At 43.0% G+C, this 12,792-nt stretch overlaps 1 protein-coding gene across 1 annotated transcript in view; it reads left to right on the forward strand.

Annotated features, from left to right (window-relative positions):
- The first annotated feature begins 9,654 nt into the window (after nucleotides 1–9,654).
- The window catches only part of FAM3C (FAM3 metabolism regulating signaling molecule C), a 29,765-nt gene continuing 26,627 nt past the window's right edge, over nucleotides 9,655–12,792 (forward strand). Inside the window, exon 1 of the mRNA XM_082059613.1 lies at nucleotides 9,655–9,778. The gene's annotated coding sequence lies outside the window, so the exon portion shown is untranslated. The remainder of the gene's footprint in view (nucleotides 9,779–12,792) is intronic.

The following is a 12,792-nucleotide window of genomic DNA, read 5'->3' on the forward strand; positions in this document are numbered from 1 at the left end:
TGAAAATTCTATTAATGAAGGAGAAATGTTATTCCAAATACCATGAAGACCAGATGTCTTTCCTCAGGTAATCATCAGAGGCTCTATCATGCTAAAGAAGAATAAAATTATTTAGATGGAGTCCTAATCAAGGTAACAGGCCACATAGATAAGAGAAATGAGGTGGATGTCATATACCTTGACAGTAGTGAGGTTGTGGACTCTGCCTTTCATAAGACTTTCAGGAGCAATCTTGGCATAGCGGTTTTTGAGAAAATTTCTGTGGCATAGGTGCAACACTGATAGAAAAAAAAAAAAAAACCTGCCCTCAGCTGTATAATGCCAAAATTCCTTTGTCCTATACTATCCCCAATGGTCTGTCCTGGTTCTGGTAAAGAATACTGCTCCCATTAACACTCCAGAAAATGGACTATCTGATTGTTAAATAAGCAGATGCAACTAGTCTGCAAAAGCCCGTGAGGAGTTTAGAGAATGGGATTAACTTCAAGAAGATCTTGACACACAGCAGAAATAGTATAAAAAGGTTTGCAATTTCGAGTTTGAAAAATCAGCTGTATAAATATAGGACTGGAAACTCTCAGCTGGGTAGCGTTTCCACAGATGAGGATGTAGGGGTCATACACAGCCACAGCCAAACATAAGTCAACAATATTGCTGTGGCAAAAATGGAATAATGTAAAAGCACAGTGTGCCATAGATCATGTTGTGTTGGTAACACCTAAATAGAAGACTTGTGCTGAGGTTTGGCCATCAAGTTTCGAAGAAATTATAATCCGGAGAAGATGAATGAGAGTCTGGAAAACATGAACTTTGAGCAAGATTTAGAGAAAGTGTGACTGTTTTATTTAAAGAAGGCTGAGAGAAAATGGCGGGGGGGGGGCAGGGAGGGGAAACGTTTAAAAAGTCTTCAAACATCAAGAAGACTAATAGCAAAGGCAAAGGAAATACACACTTCTCTGTCATCACTGTAGATGAACGCAACAAATGAGCTTGCATTACAACAATGAATATTTAGGTTAGACATTAGGATCATAAGCATAGGTAGGTAATGGTATCATCACTTATGGAAACTAGGTTCTTCATCACCAGATGAAGGTAGCATACATAAAAAACAACTGTTGTAAGGAAAGGTTCGTGATTCCGAGGGGAAGAAGACAGATGGATTTGGTGACTGCTAAAGGTCCCTTTCAACTTCTTCCTAATATTCTATGGAAACTACGTGTGACTATCTGATTAACTAGTAACAGTTTTGGTGTATTCTAAAAGAAAAGGATTTAGGGATAATTTAAACCGGTGTACTGTGAGAAGCATCTTCAGTGAATTTTTAACAGAAATACAGTACTTCAAGGAGGAAAGTACATCAAAAGGATGCTTTGTAACACAAATCTGTTACAGTAACACTTCTGTCTAGTGTAAATCAAGTGATTTTAGCTTCCATATGTCCTGTCTAGAAACTAACTGTGCAACAGCATAACAGCCTCTTACTCCTCCAGTATTTTCCTTTCCTTTCCTTTCCTTTCCTTTCCTTTCCTTTCCTTTCCTTTCCTTTCCTTTCCTTTCCTTTCCTTTCCTTTCCTTTCCTTTCCTTTCCTTTCCTTTCCTTTCCTTTCCTTTCCTTTCCTTTCCTTTCCTTTCCTTTCCTTTCCTTTCCTTTCCTTTCCTTTCCTTTCCTTTCCTTTCCTTTCCTTTCCTTTCCTTTCCTTTCCTTTCCTTTCCTTTCCTTTCCTTTCCTTTCCTTTCCTTTCCTTTCCTTTCCTTTCCTTTCCTTTCCTTTCCTTTCCTTTCCTTTCCTTTCCTTTCCTTTCCTTTCCTTTCCTTTCCTTTCCTTTCCTTTCCTTTCCTTTCCTTTCCTTTCCTTTCCTTTCCTTTCCTTTCCTTTCCTTTCCGAAACTAACTGTGCAACAGCATAACAGCCTCTCACTCTTCCAGTATTTCCCTTCCCTTCCCTTCCCTTCCCTTCCCTTCCCTTCCCTTCCCTTCCCTTCCCTTCCCTTCCCTTCCCTTCCCTTCCCTTCCCTTCCCTTCCCTTCCCTTCCCTTCCCTTCCCTTCCCTTCCCTTCCCTTCCCTTCCCTTCCCTTCCCCTCCCTTTTTGCAGGATAAAAGACTGATTGCAGGTAACAAAAGTTCAGAATTCAAGTCTTGACTAGATTTTTTTTATAAGTATTACATAGATTTTCCTTTTGACAAGCAATTTTGTTAAAATTAAAAGGGAAAAAAAGGACAAACAAAAAATTGATGTCTTATGTTTGGGGAGTGTTGCTAGAAAGGGCTTTCTTTAAGAAGTGCAAGCCATTTTGTGCACTTACACAGGCAGGCACATGTACAATCTCACATCCTGCATAACTTGTGACATTTCCTTCAGAGACATAGGCTCAAAAGACATGGCATGGCCTGCTGTGCAGACCTGATGGAGGAAGAAGTTCATGTTTGTTTGAAGAAGCTGGCTTTCCTCAGGAAGGTGGAGCCCTCTGCATTTTTAGTGGGGGGAAATGGGAGATTTTGCTGTCTGGATAATCCACAAGCTAGCATTTGAGACTTGAACATAAGCCTAACAAACTGGGTGAACAGACCGAGCAAAAGCAGAGAAGGAAACACCCCAGCACCAAAAGGTGCCTTTCTTGAATTACTTACCAGCTGCATCTTCCTGTTCCTCATGAGCTCTTTCTTTCTTATGCTGCTTGTACAGTACATGTTGCTATGAAACAGTAAGCATTCTCCCATTGTCATCATTTGAAGCAAAATTTAAGCTACCTGTAGTTGTATCATATTGAAATATATATCTTAAATAATTCACTGAAAGGCACATTGTTCTTTTGTCAGAAAATCTCTGGTGTCAGGCTGGTACAGTATTGAATGCGGCAGCATGAGAAACAGGTAAAAGTGCCAATGTATAAGGAGTGAGTGTCCTGCTGCAAACACGAGGTGTCAGTTCTGACAAGGTATCTTGCTTAAAGTGACTGTTTTGAAATTGGCTGCTTCTCATATCATACTACTTTGACTAATGAGGTAAGCTCCTTCAAAGATACCTGAGCTTCTGTGGCCATGTCAGCTCTGTGGCAGGAGGAAGTAATCAGTGAGAAATATTTTTTTTCCTCCTGAAGTACCAAGGTCAGAAAACACCATGCTTGTGACCAGATCAACAGAAATTCCCTGCTGCATTTGTTTTATCGCTCAGCAGGAGTGAACCTCTGCCCTGGCTGGACTGTGAAGAGCTTTTCAGACAGGAGCTGGTCAGCTACAGGCAGAGCAGGAGCCTGCCTGCATTTCACCACGAATGTTGTTGTGCTCTCAGCAATAGCAGTGAGATCCATAGAGGCTTAATACTGATGAGAAGATGGAAAGTGAACAGTATTAGAGGGCATACGGTTAACCGAAGAGCCGACATCTTCCAAGTCATTCCAGAGGTTCTCACAGTTCTGGTTCTTTGCTCCACAGCTGCAAAGTAGTGCTATATAACCTCAGTGTCCAAACTGCCACAGCTCAGTATTTTAGTCCCAGAGTACTGAATCTCCTGGTCCTTGAAGAGATTGTTTTTACAATGTGATCTTATGGCTGGTGAGCCATAAGTTCTGCTGCATCACCAGGTGTCTGCTCCTGGAGTTTTCACAGTTGCCAGGGATCCTTTCATTAGAGCTGAGCTGCTTGCCCTAGATGGACAACAGTGCAGCCTAGTGTGGCCTGTAGATAAATCCCTTTGGCCTAAAAACAGCTGCATTTGGATCTGCTTCAGAAAAAGTGTGTTTGCTGTCCAAGTTCTATTTTTCACTTTCACAGTTAGTCAGATGCCCCTGTTACCAGTTCTGTAACACTGTGATTGGAGCCAGAATCCCCTCTTCTGGGATGTGCCTATCAATGTACAGCTACGGATGCTATTTCTTGTGTGGTCTGGCCAAGTACAACAGTAGGGATGGGGTGATCACCAGTGTCTCTGCACTTTTTATCTTACTCATCACTTGAGGCTTAGAAGGATGGAATCCAGTCATTCTATGCTGGTGACAACTGTGTGAGCTGGCAGAATATGTAATTATATAGGCTGCTTTCTATCTCTGGATACATACAATTTAATGGTTTTTATCATAGTAGCACTCAGGGGCCCAACTGAGTATGGGCTCTACTCTCCAGATATTTGCTGAGCTTCCCTGGTTTTTGCCCCATCACCCTGAGAGTTTCCTCATAAGATGGGATTCTTTCCTTTTCACTAGAGAAACACAGGCATGACAGCTACTGACACTGGTTTATATGCTGGTAAGACAGGAAGAGTTGTTATCTTGATTAAACATTAAGCTGTGGGTGGACATGGAGAGACTGTCCATCAATTCCTTTCTCATCCTTTGAGTTGTGTTGTGAAAAAGAGAGCACATTGCTCATGCAGTTACACAGGTGGGAGGAAAGAAATTATTATGAAGGCTGAAGGCTTATGGTTTCTAGCAAGAGGAGGAAAGGTCCTGCTCCATCTGCAGATCTGCACTTACACAATAGACTAAGTGCCTTGGTGGCAGCTGAGGGACTAGAAGCTTGGTCCGGCAAAGCAGTGGCACCAGCTGAGTATGACCCCACAGGTTTTTCCCCTTGAAAACTAGCAGAGAAGGGAAAGAAAGGGCTTGAGGAGGAGTGGACAGATACTGCAGATCACCAGCCAGCATCATGCAGCTGGCATCAGTAACAGGGGTTTGGTTTTTATTATTATAGGACCCTATCTTAGGGTCAACAACTGCAAGGAAGAAATAGGATCCACCCAGCAAAGGGATGCAAAAGCAGCTCCACCAAATGGGTGGCCAGTGTGGTGAGGAAAGCTTCAAACTAGGAATGACAAGGGAGGGAGATGATGACCTATAATCAGGTAAGGAAGTGGTGGACCAGTTTGTCAAGGAAGTGGTGGAAGGTGATGTGTAATCAACAGAACAAGGTGAAAGAGGTTGACTTAAGCACATTATAAAAAAATACATTCAGTATGACATGGGGAAAGCTCTCATACCTTTTCTGGAAAATCAGCACGACTGGGTGCCCATCTGAAGAGCCTGTACGTAATGCATGCAGCATGGAAAACCAACAGGAGGAATTAGAGGTCTGAGTGTGGTTACAGGAGTATGATATCTCATTGAGACCCCAGTGATGTCATGGCACAGCTCATACAACAGGAGTGGTGCAATGGGTGGATACAGATGATTTAGCAAGGAGAGGCTGAGAGGGAGGGAAGGATTTGCCCTTTTTGTGGGAGAGCAGCAGGGATGCATGGAGCTCTGCCTTGGAAAAGATGTGAGCTGATGGGTCAGGAAAAATATCTTGCTGAAATGAACCATTAATAAACTTGGAAGCAAGCTTTATATGCTTCCTATGAGGAAAAGTTGTAGTTGGAGGAGCTTCATTGTGTGAAAGAGCTTCCATGCCAAGGCAAGATGTTCAGAGTGGTGCTCGTGGCCTTTCACAGTGTGACTCAGGAACAATAAACACCATATGCAGCGTCTGTCTCAGGGCATCCACAGTTTCCAGCTGGTGATGCATGTTTTTGATCTGAATGGGTACAATCTTGGTCAGAAGTGTCCCCCAGATGCTCCTCAACTAGAACTGGAGTGCTGACTTTTAGGACTTATAAAGGTCTTTGGGAGGCTACTTAGATTCAATAATGTCATATATGGGAACCATAAGGTCTCCACATCCAGAAACAGGAGGTTTTGCAAAAGATCGCCATTTTGCATGCAGGCTTCATGTGGGTCTCCAGCTCATTACACATTGCTTATGAGACCTTAAGCCAGCAATATCTCACTGCATCTGCACTAATACCTGTGTACCAGATGTTAAGACAAATATTTATGAGTCCCAGATGGCAAAAGAAAATTACCAGCTTCCACTTCTTTTGTCTAAATGACAGAATATCCTGTTCTCATTGACACCAAATTGTTTGATTTCACAAAAAAAATATATTTCACAATTAATTAATAGGATATCACACATAAGGAATAGCGCTTGTAACATTTAAGGTACTTTAACAAACAAGTTAAGAAAGCTTATGTCCTGCATATATAATTATATATCTTGCATATGTAATTTACAGAAGACTTTGGTCTCTACTATTGTCAGTCTATAAGACTTAAACAACACTAGATGCACTCACAGGGCAGAAAATTAAATGAGAAACCCCGCGGTTGAAATGTGACATTATTTTAGCAATTGCAATTATACTGACTCCAGTGGAATTTTGCTCACTTACAAATTCCCTTTTATAATCACATGCACTTAACTTGAAACAAAAATACACATAAATAAAGGGAAAAAAAATGTGAAAGTTTGGGAATGCTTGGACCTGGAGTTTATTTTGACATTACAGAAAAATGAGATATCTGTGAAATATTGATCAGAATCAGTGAATCAGTGACAAGAAAGGTTTGGAACTGTTCAAATCCATCCTGTGGACTCAATTTTTCAAATTACTTTTATTTCTGTCCTTTCTATCTATTTTGGCTGCTTGAAAATTAACTTCTGATAGCAACACAGAAGTCACAAAAAGGAGAAGCTATCTATTTTAAATACCTACCACATCACAGGGCAAATGCTAAATAATAAGATATCTATATCATTTATATAAAGCTTGATAACACCAGCCAGAAAACTAACAAAATGTCATTTTAAGGAACATGTTTTTCATATATATTCTTCTGTATTTGGAAGAGGCAGGAGAGAGGAGTGGGCTTCATGTTGTGCTTAATACATTTTAGTTTCTCTTTATAGTCGAGCGACTCGCAACTTGGTGAAAATCACATTTCCAATTGCTTCAAGGCAAACTGCCTGCAGCATTCTCCAAGTAACTTTCTTCTCTTTTCTTCATTTTTTTTTCCCTTCTGTATAATACTGAAGAGATGGCCTAGGATTTGCATCTTATTTAACACAGGACTGTAATACTGAACCTACCAAATGCAAAGATAAGTATTTTATATGATTATCATCCTGTGTTGAGAAAAGTAACTTTTATGCCACAGATATTCCAAGTTTTGGAGACCTGGGTCTCTGCCAGCAGTCTGAGGCCATGGAAAGATCTGCTAAGGCAGGAGTATTAATGTATATCATACAAACATGAAGTTTAGGCTTGCAGGAAAAAAAGTACTTTTAAAAGCCACCAGGATACCAGAACTGAGAATCAAGACTGATGACTGATTAGCAGAACATCTATTACCACAGGCAATAATCAATAGCCTAAAGATAAAACACCCAAAAGAGTTTGCTTCTGTATTTTACTGTGTTTACATTTATCCCTGTTAGCACCAGGATGCTAAATAAGGCATGCATCACATCCAGCATTCTGGTAATTACACAAAGCGAATGTTTTCATTTTCAATAAAAAAATAAACATCATGCAGTGCTATAGTTTCACTTAGTAAAAATTAGTAATTATGAGAGAGACAAGAAAGAAAGTTCCGTTCAAATGATAGAGGCACCAGCAAAGCAACTTGTCAAAGATGCAAGTAAGGCCAACATGGTCATCTCTGTTCAGGCCCAATGTATCTGAATTTGAAGACACTTTGGTTTCTGATGTTTGCAAGATAAATAGTTATTGTATATGTTTTTCTTAGAGTTTAACAGTGTAATGATAAAAACAAGCTATCTTGTTGTTTTGTTGTTTTAAATAGATATGAGCATTTTGGATTTAAAAAGTGTAAGTTCAGAACACATTACGTTGTGATGAAACATTTAGAACGTATGTGGCTATGAAACACATTCTGTTTCATGCTGAATTTCCTAATCTACAAAAACAAAAATGGTCAGTTCATCACAGACAATAATACAAAGAAAAATAAACTCCTGTAGGTATAGATATTATTTGCACTTCTTATGGAAGACCCCTACTTAACAGCCACAGCCGTTTCATTATAAGGCACATGACCAACAAAAACAAAGAAACAAACAAAAAAAAAAAAAACCTCAAAGAAAATTATAAGGCAAATTAGAAAAAAAGGGAAAAAAGAACTCAGAGGCTGTGTGAGACACAGTGGGGCTGGCACACCACCTCTACTTTGGGCTCCGGCCAGCTGCCTCATGTCCTGGGAACTGTGACTCTCCACCCTGCGTGCGCTGTGGCAGCGTCTCAGCCAGGTAAATAATCAAAGGGGTTTAATCGCAGCCATACTCATACCTTATTTATTTATTTGACTTTGATACAGATGTATTCTGAGGTGCTGGTTATTGTGCAGATAATATTATTTCTTCTTTTAATAATTTGATACTGCTGCTTATGTAATCTTTTTAAAATGTTTGATTCTATTGCAAACATTTGCTTATCAAAGGAGCCAGCCTCCTTAGCATACTGACCTTATTAGTCTATTATGTAGGCAGTGTCACCTAATAAGTAATCAAGGGAACATGGTGAAATTTCATATATTAAGCAATTAAATAACTGTGAAACTAAGATATATCTATATCATCATTTAGAATTAAAAGCTATAAAGACTTTCTTTTCTTGAGCAATGCTCCCACTGGGTATTTCTTTGCTCATTGTGAGATTACAGCATGTCTGAAACTTCAATGTCTTGTGAGAATTTGCTAAAAAAATTACTCGATTGATGTACAAATAACTATCCCATACCACAGAACAGTTGGTAGCAAAGTATTTTAATTTAAATCCATTAAAAGAAAGATCTGTAGACCAGATGTAGCTAAAATAAGACATGGAAACTTCCTTTTGTCTATCTGACTTTGATGATATGCAATATGTCCTATATTTTAGCTGTGGCTTTGCTCTCTGCTAAGAGAAGTGCCACACTGATGTTATAAAGAAGTTGTCTTTGTGGTTTGGCAATAGTGGAATTGACTGAATCTGTCCGTGTGCTGCCCCAGGGCCTTCCGTGCCCACCCACCAACAGTCCAGCTGGGGGAGTCAGACCAATAGAAATCTTCTTCCACATGATACAACAGTGCCCTTCCAGTTTATCTCCCTATCTATGCCAGCTCATGGTGGGGTTAGAGGAACACCAGTGGGAAACAAAAACTTAAAAAGTAAAGGAAAAAGAAACAGCAGTCACAGCACAGCTGAGGATAATGAAGAGAAAGGAAGTACCTTTTCTTCTAATGTGATAACACATCAGGTCTTCCCTACTGATCAAAATGTGTGGGGTGTTTGTTTGTTTGTTTTTAAATTAGAGAATGTATTTTCTGTTCAGTAACAGAAGATAACTTCTGGTGTGTTTGTGAAAAAATAATTCAAAATAGAGAACAAGCGTAAGTATTTCAGTCGGTCTCCCAGTTCCTCCCGTCCCAGGGCACTGCACTGACTTTTGGGCACACCAACCACCCTCAGCCATTCCCTTGTGGATGCGGGACTGCAGATGTTCATGCGTAAGTGATTTTTTTAATTCCAGCCTTCACCGAACAGCTGTGGTCCAACACAGCCCTTCCCGTGCTGGGTGCCAGCGCTGTGCCAGCCAGGGCTGATCCGTACCGGCCTCGAGAGCACGGCCGGGGAGGCTCCGCTGCCCCCGGACCGAGCCACCAGCTCCGACCGCCCGGAATACGGCGGGAGCACACTCTGCGCCGGTCGCCCACCGTGTATGACCGGGACAGGCGCTCCGGCCGCGGCAGGCGGGGGCGAAGGGGCGCGGCTGAGGGGCGGTGCCGCCGCGGGCCCGGTCCGCCACCGGCAGGGGGCGGGCGCGCCGCCTCCGCGCCTCCCGCCGCCTCCGCTCGGCTTCCTGCTCCGTCGCCGGCGGGCGGGCCGGGGCTGCGTGCGCGGCGCGGCCGCTGAGGGGACGCGGGGACGTTGCGCGACGTGCCGGTGGCCGCACAGCCCAGGTAGGGACTCGCGTTCTCCGCGGGGCTTTGCGGGGGGGCGGGCAGCCCCTGCCCTTCCCGCCGGGGATCCTGCCACCGGCTCTGCCTCCCGGGTGCGCATCGCTCTGCCCGGCGCGGGGCAGCACGCTGGCGCCGGCCGACCGCCCCCGTCCCCGGCTTCCTTGGAGCCGCCCGGCCCTGCCCTGTCGTCTTCGGGGTCCCTGCGGCTCTCGGGCCCCGGCCCGCCGGGGAACTGCCGCTGGGGTGCGTGAGGCGGGCAGGAGCCCCGCGTGTGGGGCAGAGCTGAGCCGGGCGCACCCCTGTCCCCCGGGGCTCCTCGGAGTGGCAAGGGGGCAGCGGGTCTCTCCTCCCCTCGCCCCCGTTCCTCTGGGCGGGGGTCTCCCCTCCCCGCCCTTCCTCTCCGTCGGGCCGGCCGGCACGGGGAGGGGGCCGAGGGCCGGCCCGGCCGGAGCTGCGGGTCTGCGAGCGGCCGGTGCGCTGGGCGCGGCGGAGGCCGGGCCAGGGGAGGCACCGCGGGGTGGCGGCGCTCGGCGGAGCCCCGGTCCGGTGAAGTAAGTGAAGTGTGAGCGGTGTAGGCAGCTCTTGCTGCTGAAACAAGTGGCTTAGCGCAGCGAAACCGAGACGGTGCTGCTGCCCAGCGTTTGTGGTCTGTTCTTCGCTGCTCAGTAGCAGATCCCGGCCGTTGGCAGATGCGGTTTAATAACTAAAACACTAAATACACCGTTACAGAGAACAGTCGTGAACCGATATGGAAAGAGAATGTGCTTTGCATTCAGGTTTGCAGCGAGATACTTGTCGAAGCAGCCTGTGTTCCTTTGGTTTCTAGCCTCTGAGTTGCTGAAGCAGGAAAAAATACAGTAATTCTAGACTTTTTTTTTGGGGGGTGGGTAAGTGCTGCCGTGTGTTAAGTTACATTTTTTGCCAGAGCTGCTCTGAGGGGCTGTGTAACTCGCCCGATTATATTTCCTTTTTCTTACATTTAAAAGTGGTTAAATTATACCATAGTAACTCCAGACTTTTGCAGAGATCTCTACCTGTACCAGGTATTCTTTGTAATGTGTGTGCCTCATAATGACGGACAGGCTTAAAGCCTGTGGTGGTTCTTTGCTGGTGAACCTAGCGGACAGGTCCTCTTCTCTTAACAAAGTATTTATTTAATACTAGTAGGAGGAGTATTATTTTGGAAAAGAAACAAACAAATCTCAACCAAACAAAACCCAAATAGAAGTGACAGTTAATGACTGTTTACAACAGTCTTTTCTCTTTTTTTTTAAAGCTTTCAAAACTAATCAAGGTATGAATGTCCTCACTAGCACATATCCCCCACAGGGATTCTTTTAAGTATGAAGAAATCTCTTTCATCTGTTGGTTTGCTTAGTTGTCTGTGTGGCAAAACAAGTTCTGTAACTTGCTTTACGCCTGCAGGTAGGCTCTTCACAAGCTGATAGCTGGTTTGTTGCAGGCCATTGCTTCCTTCTCGTCCAGCAGTCCTGACCATTTCACCCAGTTAGAGTGCAGAGTGCATAGTTACAAGTCAGCTCACAGTACCCACAAGTTACTGCCTAGTTTCTTCAGTTGCAGAGCGAGTGCTTCAGGGCGTATGTGCTCTACATTTAATGAGAATTCTCAGTGCTTTAAGAAGAGAGTGATAATACAGACAGGTTTTGAGAATTTAATGGAACTTTGGCAAGCTAATACTTAAAAAGTGAACTACTGAATGTGTAGTTTCCAGTTTTGTTTGGAATATTAACAAGCTATATGGGGAAGAGATTTTCTTTCTGTAAGATCATAAAATTAATTGGTACTATGTAAGCTGCAAAAATACCAGTTTGCTTATAGGTTGGTTTGTAGCCTAAAGATGAGGTGTACATAAGATGAATCTGCAGCAGACACAGAGAACTTGTTCCTTAAGATTTAAATTGTTCAAAGAGAAGTTCTTATTAATATAGAACTTAGGTTCTGTTTTTTTAAACCTGAAGTCCCAGCGAAGTCAGAGGGTTGACATATTAGTATAAATCTTACTGCTTATATCAGCAATCAGTATCTCTATGAGCCCTAATATAAGTGATAGATATGTTCAGTTTTGAGTTTTTCACTAAAATATACTGGGAAAGTTTAGAATTTAAGGCATAATTATTGTTAACCTGCATGTTTTTTGTGCCAGCGCCTAGCTATGCCATCCTGTGACAACCATTTTGCTGTCAACAGCACTGGAATTATTGTAATTGGTTCACGGTTTAGAAGGATCCCTCTGGGAATTCTCACATTGATCTGGAACTAAGACTGTCCATAAATTCTCAAGATTACTTTAGCAAAAATGTTATCTGCAACCATGTCAGAAATCTTAGTCTTACAATGAGGCTTCATGAGATTTCTTAGCAAATCTAACAGCCTGATGCTGCTGTGCTTTGCTTCCCGGCCCTCATAAAAAGTCTGCTAGTCTGGCAGAAATTTTATCAGTTCTCTTTTGCTGGGGTTAGCTTTCCTTAGTGAGTGAAGTTGTGTGGCTGGGGCTGGAGAAATGGTCAGTGCGGCTGGAGCAACGTGGCAGGTGAGCTCACCTATCTCATAAATTTTCATGCTTCTGAGTGTTGTCTAGACCTGAGGCCCAGTGATGTGGGAACACCAAAAAGCAGTGATGAGGAAATAACTTGAAACTGGCATTGCTGCTAGAAACCTCATTTCTTAGCACCAGAATTTTCAACTCTGATGGATGTTAAAGCATCTGTGACCTGGCTTCCTGCTTCATCATCTAAAATGTTGTGTTTGACCGTGAATCCAAGCATAACCTCCTCGTGCTTTTCTTAATGGTATATGCATCCTTTAGAGGGCTTTAGGATTTTTTTTTCTTAAAATAATTTTTTTTAATGTAATTTGCATTTCCGATTCTGCCCTCTAATTTTTTTTTGCATCTGCTTGCATCTTGACATTAGCCACAAATTTTAAAAAGCTTATTCCTATTCAGTAGTCCAAGTCATTGATGGCAAGATTAAATTTTATTTTACCAAGACTAT

The sequence above is a fragment of the Streptopelia decaocto genome, assembly GCF_964273445.1.
Source record: "Streptopelia decaocto genome assembly, chromosome: 1".
Classification (NCBI taxonomy): domain Eukaryota; kingdom Metazoa; phylum Chordata; class Aves; order Columbiformes; family Columbidae; genus Streptopelia; species Streptopelia decaocto.